Source organism: Diabrotica undecimpunctata, chromosome 3 (genome assembly GCF_040954645.1).
Source record: "Diabrotica undecimpunctata isolate CICGRU chromosome 3, icDiaUnde3, whole genome shotgun sequence".
In the NCBI taxonomy this organism is placed as follows: domain Eukaryota; kingdom Metazoa; phylum Arthropoda; class Insecta; order Coleoptera; family Chrysomelidae; genus Diabrotica; species Diabrotica undecimpunctata.
In genome coordinates, this window is record NC_092805.1 from 149,247,487 (window position 1) to 149,259,571 (window position 12,085).

Genomic DNA, 12,085 nt, shown 5'->3' on the forward strand with positions numbered 1-12,085 from the left:
TTTTGCTTTTTTACATGGCATTCATAGCTGCATTAGAAAAGTAGTTAAACCATATCTGTATGCTAAAAACTTATTTTTTAAAAGTTTTTTGAATAAAAGGCTGATTTAGTATACTGTTGAGATATTTTCGCTCTGATGAAATAGTTCGGTATTGAATACAATAAGGAAGACTGGGCGCTTTTTATTGATTTATCCAAACTATTTAAAAAGGCTGTTTTATTACAGAATGAAAACATGTACATAACCGTATAAGTCATTCAGTGTGTATAAAAGAAAACTATAAAAACCCAAAAATTCTGTTAAACAAAATAGACATACTTCGGAAGAAAAACATCTGCTAACAAAAAATGATTATTTCGGTTTTTTGATTCGGTTTTTTGCTGATTTTTCATTCCAGTGTTACAAACGGTTACAGTCTTTCATTACAGCTCGTTTTGTAGTGCTACACACAATTTATTTAATACTTATTAATATGTGTAACTTTTTCACGAAGGATTTATTTAGAGTATGGCTCAATACATGGAGTAAATACAGTAATAATTGTAAAAAACGTAAGTACATAATTCAAAAATACAAACATAAGATTATATAAAAACGAACATAGATAAAATACAGATAAAATACAAGATAATACAAACAGATAAGGTTATATCTTTAAGTCAATTTGAGTTATACATTCAAGGCTTGCAGGCGTAGTTTTGAAAAAGTCTTTTGGGTCCCCTCGATATGCCCTCAATTCACATGTCTCCCCTATGTGTTGGGTGGTTTGATCTGGAGCTCCACAGTCTCAGCTGGAGGTAGGCAGCTGGAGGTAGGCTGTTTTTCCCATTTATGTAGATTGTGTGCGCATACTGCATGTCCCGTTCTAATTCGGTTTAGGCTCTTCCATATGTTTCGTGGCTGGTCTAAGCCATCAGGCTTTTGGACTGGGTCAATAAGGTTGGATACTTCAGATGGGGCTTCCTCAGTCCGCAGGGTGCGCCATCTGGAGGTAACATTGAAATCATCTGATGTTAGCTGTTGGGCTGTTCTTATGGGTGGTTTTCTGGATGGGAGTCGGTTTGCTGCTAAACTCGGGATGTCTTCATGGATTGGTAGTTGCAAGTTGCTATTTACTTTCGAATACTCCGTTATCAAAGCTTTTTGTCTTCGTAGAATAGGCGGAGGAATATGGGTAAGGATCAGAAGCCAATATAGTGGAGTAGTCTTGATGCAGCCGCTAATCATTCTCATTGCTATATTAAGCTGCGTATCGAAGAACTTTATGAAGGATAATTGCTTTGACTCTCAACCATTTTCATTGTATCGACATTTATGTGTCCCTCTCCGACAATTAAAATTAATAACGACTTAAAGCTGCTAATAAACACTAAAAGTGGCACGAAACTGTTCCAAAATGCTTCCATTTAGACGACTAAATCACGCCACTCATCGATGACTGACTAGCGAAACTCTGACGCGATACAATATTGCCATTCACAAATCTCGAAGAAATCTCTTATCCCCCTAGAACAGATCAATGTTGTTTACCACATTGTGCTGAATATAATTTTTGTCACATAGGTCAGACTGGAGGAAACTAAGGACGGAAGATCAAATAGAAGTAATGATAGACCAACAAAAAATAATACAGACAAATTCATACAAATACTTAGGAACAGTAATCAACAACAAAGGAGACATCGAGAATGATCTTAACAACAGAATGAAAAACACCGGAAAACTATTCCAAGCACTAAATAGAGGATTCCTTAATAACAAAGAAATATCAACAAAGACCAAGATGACAATATACAAAACAATATATAGACCTACAGCGACATATGGAGCAGAAAATTGGATATTAAACAAAAGACATCAGAGCAGAATTCAGGCAGCAGAGATGAAATACCTCAGAAGAACGATAGGAGTAAAAAGAAATGATAGAATCAGAAATGAAGAAATAAGAGAAAGACTCAAAATCAAACCGATATTCGAGTCAATCAAAGAGAAAAAATTGGCATGGTTCGAACATCTAACCCAGATGGACAATAATAGACAAGTAAAAAGAGTGTGGGACGCCAAACCAATAGGGAAGAACAGAAGAGGAAGACCCATTAAAGAATGGAACAGTGACATCTCACAGATACTGCAGAGTAAGGGTAAGACTTGGCAGGAAGCAACACAGATGGCATCCAATAGGAAGGAATGGAGAAAGTTAGTTAAGAGCTAGGACACCTCAGAAGACCGTCAAATATTGTAATTTAATGAATTGTATTGTAAACGGCCCAACACCGAAAGGTACAAATGGGTTCTACTGATTAAGTAAAGTAAATTAAGTAAAGGTCAGACTGGACCACTAGTCACAAATCTCCATACAACGAGGAGTCAGACAAGGTTGCATTTTGTCGCCAACATTGTTCAATGTTTACTCGGACCAGTTATTTAAAAAGGCACTTGAGAGACAACCATATGGTTGCGTAGAATGGCAGTGACTAAAACTACATTTATGAAAATGAAGTCATTTCTTTACAATAATCATCTCAGTTTAGAACTAAGACAAAGAATGGTTAAGTGTTATGTTTAGTTCGTCCTTTTGTATAGTGGACGCTAAAAGTATCGATCATGAACAAAATTGAAGCATTAGAAATGTGGGTTCATAGACGAATGCTGAAGATATCTTGGACAGCAAGGAAAACTAATGAAGAAGTACTAAGGAGTGTCAACAAAGATAGAGAACTGCTAAAGACCGTTAAACATCGAAAAATGTCTTATCTAGGATATATAGTAAGGGGAAATCAATATAAAATATTACAACTGACCCTTAAAGGTAAAATAGAGGGCCGTAGAGGTGTAGGAAAAAAACAAGTTTCTTGGTTAAAAAACATTCGTGAATGGACACAGATAACAAATGCAGGACAATTATTCCATATTGCAGAAGATCGAGAAGCCTTCGCAATGGTGATCGCCAACGTGGGATAATTCTGATATGGCACGCGAAGAAGAAGGTCAGACTGGACGGTCACTTAAGGGTAGATTAACCTACCACCGCCTTGATGTTAATTTATCTAAGCACACATCTGCTCTGGCAGAACATGCTATCACTACTAAACATACGGTCGACTATGAAGAGCTTAAAATTCTTTGCAATGAAAGAAATTTCAGTAAAAAGCAGTTTCTTGAAATGTGTTACATAATTAAACAACCCAATGCTCTCAATAAGAGAACTGACATTAGTAACTTAAGTCAAATCTATCAGTCTTTAATCTTGAAAAACTGAATTATATTTTGATTTCTTGTACATTTTTTATCAGCTGTCATTTAATAATTTTTATAGATTTGATACTTTAACGATCCCTCTAATAAATAATTAAATAAATTAATGAATAACAATAAATAAATAATTAATTAAATATTAAATATTAAATAATTAATATTAAATATTATATAGTTGCTTTGTTAGACAAAGTGAACTACAGATAAACAGTTATGAATTATTCATCTCAATCGATAGTGCTCTATGGAAGCACTTGGTGTGTCCTTACAAGTTAATACAAAGTTGAGATCCACATTAACGATAGAGGTGTGTCCTCACAGGTTTAATGCAAAGTTGAGATCCTCATTAATGATAGAGGTGTTTTTTTTCTAAATCCTTATTCACTTCATCGATGTCAACTTGTACTAATTTTGGCAACACCCTGGTATTTTAACTGATTTAAAATTACCGATCTGCTATGTCCGGATTACACGAGGCTAGTTCCTCAAGCTAGGATAGCAAGCTAGTGCTTTTAAGCTAGCAAGCTAGTACTACTAGCTTCATGTTTATAGAACTAGCTTCGCGTGTAGGTTAGTAATCTAGTGATAAAGACAGTAAGCCAGTGTCTGAAGCTAGGATAAATTTTCTAGTATAAAGTTTTCATTCTGTAATAAAACAGCCTTTAAATAGTTTGGATAAATTAATAAACAGCGCCAAGTCTTCCTTATTGTATTCAATAAAGCTAATAACATGGAGTGGGAAATTTTTGAAATGCAGCGTATTTTCTCTGTAGCGCGCATATAAGTAAACAGTTAAAAAATCATTTTTAATTGCCAAGGCACCGCACCATCATTGTGAAAGTAAGTTTTAAAAATCTCTCTTCTTTAGTGACACCGAAGAATGATTACTTCCTTGTTGATATAAGTCCTGCAGTTTTTGTTCTCCAAGAGCCATGGGAGGTGTTTCCTGCATCCATATCTTCCCGGTCGATATCACTGCTGATTAAATAATTTCGATTTTCTTTTCTCAACGAATTATGTAAAGCGCATGCTGCCCATACAATTTTGTTGATTATTTCTACATTGGTTGCAATTGGATTTTGGAATACATGAAATCGGCTTACCAATATACCAAAGGTATTTTCGACTATTCTTCTCGCTCTGGATAGTCGGTAGTTGTAAAATTTCTGTTCCAATATTAGATTTTCACCAGGGTAAGATTTCATAATTTAGGGTTTTAATGGAAATACGGCATCCGCAACAATCACTTAATCCTCTGGTAAAAGATTATTCTCCAGTTTGTTATATATGGAGCAATTTTTAAATACACTTCCATCTGATGCCATTCCACAAGCCTCAATATTAACATAACGAAAGCAATAGTCATCATCTACTAACGCCATAAGAACAATACTAAACACTTTTTTATTTTTAAAGTTCATACTTCCACTATTACCAGGAGTTATAATTTAAATATGGTTTCCATTAATGGCACCATAGCATAAAGGAAATTTCCATCTCTTTCTAAATCCATTTTCTATTTCCGCCCATTCTTAGGCATTACTTGGTATCTAAAATGAATAGTAATACACCTATTTATCATAATTATTACTAAGTATTTCTTTTTTTGTTGCTGTAGGACAGTAAAGAATCAGCAATTGATAAAGTGCCAGATAAGAGACCAGTGAGCCAAGCCAACATTTAAAATAGCAACGAAAATAATATTGACAACAGCTGCAAATTCTGAAAATTGTTTATCACGACCATCTACATCTGCGACAGGTAATAGACCACAACGCAAAGAGTCTGCGACGACAACTGCAAAAACTACACGTAAATTAAACGATAAAATGTCAGCTCCAACTCCGAAAAAGAGAAAAATTTCAGAAGTGGCTTCTTATCTCTTTAGGGAAATAAAGTCGATAAAAAATTATTTAAATGGTACTACACCACAAGAAAATGAGCATATTTTTGGAACTATTGTGAGTAGCCAACTGAAAATGTTATCTACCGCACGAGCTATCCTTGCTCGGGGCAAAATCAATGCCATAATATTTTAGTATTGCATGGAAGATCTAAACTACGTAAACACCACATTTACATACCAGACGCCTAGTAGTCATTGCTCTTAAGATTCACACAATATTTACAGAAAATGAAGCTAGTAATTATCAACGAAAAAATACAATCGAGGAGATTAATTTAGATTTTTTACGCCAGGATAATGAGAATTCTATTGCTTTCAATGCAAAATTTTTTATTATCTTATATGTAATTTTGTGATTAATACAAATATAAAGTTATTATTAGTACTAACCTTTATGTTTTCTTTCAATGCTTTGAAGATTTCTTCACATACCTCTGGTATAAATTTAGATGTGGAATACCTTGAAACCCGATAAAGTGACTCAGTCCTCTGTAACTAATGCCGGATGAAAGAAAATCTAGAGTGATCTCCAAATTTACTTCTGCTGGTAAAGCCTCTCTCATAATAACATGCTGTCGTTGAATTTTTGGCATCGCAAGACTCAACAGAATATCAAGCACATCTGGCAACTGCCTTTTGACGAGATTACGTTCATTGCCAAGACTCTTAACTTCATTAAAGTCCACTTTGTGTTTAGTGTTAATAGCATGCTGGGCAAGAGCTATTTATGTTAATTTATATTGGATTGACGGTCGTACTTCTTTTCTCGATGCTTTATATATATATATATATATATATATATATATATATATATATATATATATATATATATATACACTAATGCCCAAAATTAACGCACCACCTTAAATGTACCAAAAGTTTGAAGCTATTTTTCTTCTGAACGAATGATTAGATTTTGATAATGTTTTTTTTTCATATTATAGGTCTATTTCTAGTAAATCAATTTATTAATGTTTTCTGAAAAATATCAACGTTTTGCCCGTATACGGGGTGTAAAAATAAAGTTGTGTTTTGCAACACCCTGTGGAATTTATTAGAAATAAACTTATTAATATTTTGAGATAGATTTGTTTTCTTAAGATTTTTGTAAAAAAATTATCTCAATATCTTTATTATCAAAGATTATACAGAACTTTAAATGTAACGAGTTGTTATCAACATTTAAAGCAAAGAAAACATTACCCCCAAAAAACTTAAAAACGAGTATATTCACCTCTACATCTAATTACTTCTTCACAGCGGCGAGACATACTTAAAATCAAGCAGCGTATTTGGTCTTGATCAATTGCATCCCAAACATCTCTCACCATAACTTCTATGTCGTCAAGAGAGACAGGTGGTGGTTGTCGGCTCCTAAGTTGACTATCAATAATATCCCACAAATTCTCTATGGAATTGAGATCAGGGGTGACCAAATCATGGTTTGTATTCCAACCTCGTTCTAATATTTGCGAACCATACGTGCAACATGTGGTCGAGCGTTATCTTGCATTAAAAGAAAATTATTTCCTATATAAGAAGCAAATGGAACTACATGGTTACACAAAATGTGTAATATACCTTTCACGTGTTAAGAAATCTCTTCGTAAAGCAACAAGGTCCGTTTGCGCTGTAAGAAATATTCCTCCCCAAATCATTACAGATCCACCATTGAATAAAGTAATAGATCGTATATTACACTGTGCGTAGCGTTCTCTAGGCCGTCGATTAACTCACACTGAGCTATATAAGCAATACCACGACTCATCAGTGAACAACACGCACTTCCAGTCATCAACATTTCAGTCAATGTGCTCTCTGGAAAATTGTAATCTACTTCTACAATGATTTACGTTTAAAGCTCTGACTGGTATCCTTATATGCAGATCTTGTTCAGCGAGACGCCTTTATATAGTGTTTCTACTAATTTGAATATTATGAACATTTGTCAACATTATGAACTTGTATTTGTAAATGTCTCATTGTGGGAAAACGTTCTCTTATAGCACGAAGCCTGATAAACTGATCTTGTCGTGATGTTGTAAGTTTTCCTCTTCCTTATCCATGCCGTTTCGTATAGTCGTTTGTTTCTCGAAAACGTTGAATGACTCGTGATATTGTAGTATGAAATACCCCTAAAATCAAGCCTATTTCACGATAACTTAAGCCTATATCAGCTAAAGTAATTGCCTGAACACATTCATCTTGGCTCAGATTTCTTGAAATTGAATGTTGAATTTTTACAATTCAATAAAGTCACGTTACACTTTGAACGTACCTTTTCTTTTTGGTAATAAAGATATCGATGATTTTTTTACGAAAATGTTGAAAAAAAAATGAAACTTTTTTAAAGTATTAAGATTAAAATCTAGCATTTGCTTTAAGTAAATTCCACAGGGTGTTGCAAAATAAGATAAAAAATCAAATTTATTTTTACACACCGTATAGGTGAAATGTTGACACTTCCCAGAATACAATATTACCATAATTACTTAGAAATAGGTCTACAATGAGCAAAAAAATTTATTGAAATCCAATCAAGGATACACAAGAAAAATAGCTTAATAATTATGGTAGAGTTGAGGTCGGGCGTTAATTTTGGAGAGTAAAAAATCACGCAATGCTTTAAACATACTTTTCTTTTTTGATAATAAACGTATCGTAATGATTTTTTTACCAAAACGTGAAGAAAGAATAAAGCGATCTTAAAATATTAATAACATGTAGCGTTTGTTTCTAATACATTCCACCGGGTGTTGCAAAATTAGATAAAAAAACAGAACTTTATTTTTACACCCTGTATATAAGTAAAACGTTGACATTTCTTAAAAAACATTAATATAGTCATTAACTAGAAATATACCTACAATGTGAAAAATAAATCATGGAAATCCAATTAAGGGTTCAGAAGAAATATAGTTTTAAAATCATGGTCCATTTTAGGTGGTGCGTTAATTTTGGAGAGTAGTATATATATATATATATATATATATATATATATATATATATATATATATATATATATATATATATATATATATATATATATATATAATGTTCGGAAAGATTTCCGCGGTTAGTACAATTAAACTTAGAGCTAAGATTAATATTATTATAAAAATTAATATTAAACTCAGTAGTGAACTAGTGAGTGAACTAGAACTGACTAGTGAGTGTAGTAGTGTCTGGGGGCTCGGGAGACTGAGACCTCGGAAGCCCTGAAGAAGACATCAGAGAGGATGTCGAAAGCTCGACAAAATGGATATCGACGCGGTTCAACCCGGAAGACTGGTGAGTTTAATATTAATTTTTATAATAATATTAATCTTAGCTCTAAGTTTAATATATATATATATATATATATATATATATATATATATATATATATATATATATATATATATATATATAGATATATATATATATATATATATATATATATATATATATATATATAGATATATATATATATATATATAGATATATATATATATATATATATATATATATATATATATATATATATATATATATATATATATTGAAATGATATTGGACGTAGGAGGAGGAAAAATAGTGTTTAAAAAATTAATTTATTTTATAAGTTATATACTAGATAATATTAGATATTAAAATTATTTGGTTATTTTAATAAGTTATATGTTATATACTAGAAAATTTTATAAAAATTATTTATGTAAGGGCATTTTTAAGAAATTAGCATGTAATAAGTGTAAAAAAAGTTTTATTTTAGTAATTATAATGTTGTAGATATATTTAAGTATGCCATGTGCGTAGGCAACCAGATATACATACTCTGGGAGTGACGTTTAAATAATAATTACGAATATAAAGTGGGGTTATAATAATATGTTGTTTAAAATGTGCAGTTTATTAAATTAGAGTGTTAGTTACTGATTTAAGTGTATATTCTGATCTGAAAAGCCTAAATGTCAACAAAATTATCAATAGAAAATTAAAGAATTCTCCAGAATACAGAATTTGACCTTTGTTTACGGTAGAACATTTTCGAATAATGGTTATGTCTGTGGATCGAACATATATTTTTTCCAGAACATTCATATAGAGGAAATAGAACAAATCGAACAGGATTTCAAACCAGATGGTTCTGGAAGATTGAAAAGGTATAAATACTCGGTGATTTAGATTCAAGATGGCCAGTTTAGTATGAAAGTTAGTTACAGTTCATTCAGTTAGTAAGAAGAAGTCAGATCAGTTACAGTTTAGTCAGAATTAGGAAGAAAGTATAAAGTATGTAATAATCGGTGATTTAGTATTAAAATTTGATAATATTGGAAAGTATATTAGAAGAATATTGGTTGGATATTGGAAGAAATTAAAAATTATATTATGATTGGAGATTAGTATAAATCAACTTATGATAATTATATGGTGATTGGATATTGGTATATTGAAAAGAAGAATAAATATAAATGATGTTTGCTGGTTTGCTTGGTGGTTTATAAATGTTGGTGAAGAAAAATATTTTAAATTGGTGGAAGCTGATAATTGGAAAAAGTAATTTCACAAAAACAAGGATAACCAAAGCTGAGAACGACGATATTGAGTGGTGATTAAAATGTATATAGTGGAAAACAGTTCATTTAGGCATTCAGTGAAAGATAGGTACAAAATTTTGTTAATATAATTTAGTTAGTGTCATAACAATTTCAATTTTGAAGATAGTTTGTTTAAATTTTACATTGTCTATAGAATTTAATTAGTTTAATAAGAATTTTAATTTAAAGATAGTTTTTTTTAAATTTTACATTGGTTATGTTAGATATATATGTGTGTTTCATAATAGATATAATAAAGATAATTTAAAAAAGTACTTACAAACTAATTCTTTGAGAACCGCGATAAAAACCCTATATTATTAAAAAACACTCATTGCTCATCATTCACAAACAATACATCATAACAATATATATATATATATATATATATATATATATATATATATATATATATATATATATATATATATATATATATATATATATATTATATTTAACAATACATATCGTAGAGAATAAATGATTTCCCATTGGTCTGCTTTTACTTCAAAGGATATTGAACGATAGAAAATACATAGAGCACAGGACTACATACAACGACATAGGACGATAGAAAATAAACAGTTGGTCGTTCATTACCTCCCAGTTTCAATTAAATTACTATTTAAAATTAATAGAGATTCCGTGTTCACACGAGAATTAAAGGGATTTGTAAATTACTCTAAGTAAATTATTTTAAGCTCTAGATATTTTTTTACATTGTAAATGTATTACATGAAACGACGAATGTGCCGTACCTGACTTTTACGGGATTAAAGTAAAAATGATACATATTTTTATTTCATTGAGGGATTAGTATATACATCTCGGCACGATTTTTATATTATTTACTCCTATTTGTCCTTTTCATGCAGGTTTATACAGAGAATTTTTCATGATATTTTCTATGTCTTACATGGGATTATCTCGACGCTGGAACAAATTGCACTGTGATGAAACAGCTTACGGCTAAATATTTTTATATTTTCTGGGGGTCTAAATCTTCAATTACATTTTTAAATATATGTATCCAATAGAGTTTGTCTCATGTCTTTTGGGTGACACAATTATTTCTAATACGCTTAGTAGATATCGACAAAAAATTATATGTAGGTGATTATTTCGTAGAGAAACTCAACATATTTTATTATACACATACTTTGAATACATACTTATGTACATACATTTTATTGATTGGTATTTAGAATATTCCCGATCTCAACTATTCAGAACCTGTCTACCCTCAAATATTCTACAGGGCAGCAATAATCTGTATTCAATAACCTGCAAACCTGCAAACATTTATTGGTATGCGTTAACATAACTTAAGATAATGTTAACAATTAAGCTATTTTAAATATGCTAACGTATCCGGAAATTGGGAAGGGTGTTAAAGTATTTTGTATACAAAATAAAAATAAAGGAAAAGCTATAAAAACGTTACGACCATTTGTAGCTTATGATGAAGAGAGATGTTCTAAATCTAAGCAATATTTTTTACATGTAATATAGTTTTTAGCACACTTTAACGAAGTATGTTGTTAAAATCACGTAGATAACTACGTAATAGAGCACCCTGAAGAGAATTGTGACTTAGATCAAGCTTGGCAGAAACTGACAGAAGCACTACTAAATGGTGGTAAAGAAATATGCGGAATAACAAGAAATAACAGAAGTAAGAAGTGTACAAACTGGTGGAACAATAAAATAAAAGCAAAAGTAAAGACCAAGAAGATAGCTTGGAATAATTATCTAAAAAGCAAAATCACAGAAAATTACCAAAAATACAAACAGCAGAGAACCAAAGTCAAAGAAATGGTACTAGCAACGAAAAGTTAAAAAGAATTTGGAAACAAAATGGAAAAAGACTAACACACTAACCAAAAGTTATTTTTCAAACCTTAAAGAATCTAAGAACCCAAAAGTTCCCACAAACACCAAAGCAGATAAGAGACAAAGAAGGCCACCTACTGCATGACAATGATTAAATCTTAGATAAAAGGAAACACTATTTAGAGGATCTACTGAACCCCCAAAATAATGTAGACAGCACCTAAGAGGTAGAGCAAGAAGATCAAAATCCAGGTGAAATAACTATAGCAAAAATAAAAGAAATTATACAAAAACTTAAGACAGATAAGGCGGCTGGATTTAATAAAATCACAGCGGAAATGCTACAAAACATGGGCAATAAGGGAATAGAATTGCTAATACAAGTTTGCAATATGGCATGGAGTGAGAGCAACATATGCTAAAAGATTGGGAAGTGAAGATACAAGATGGATAGGAAATGCTATGATAGATAGAGACCTCATATAGGATGACCGGGAAAATAGAGTGCTTT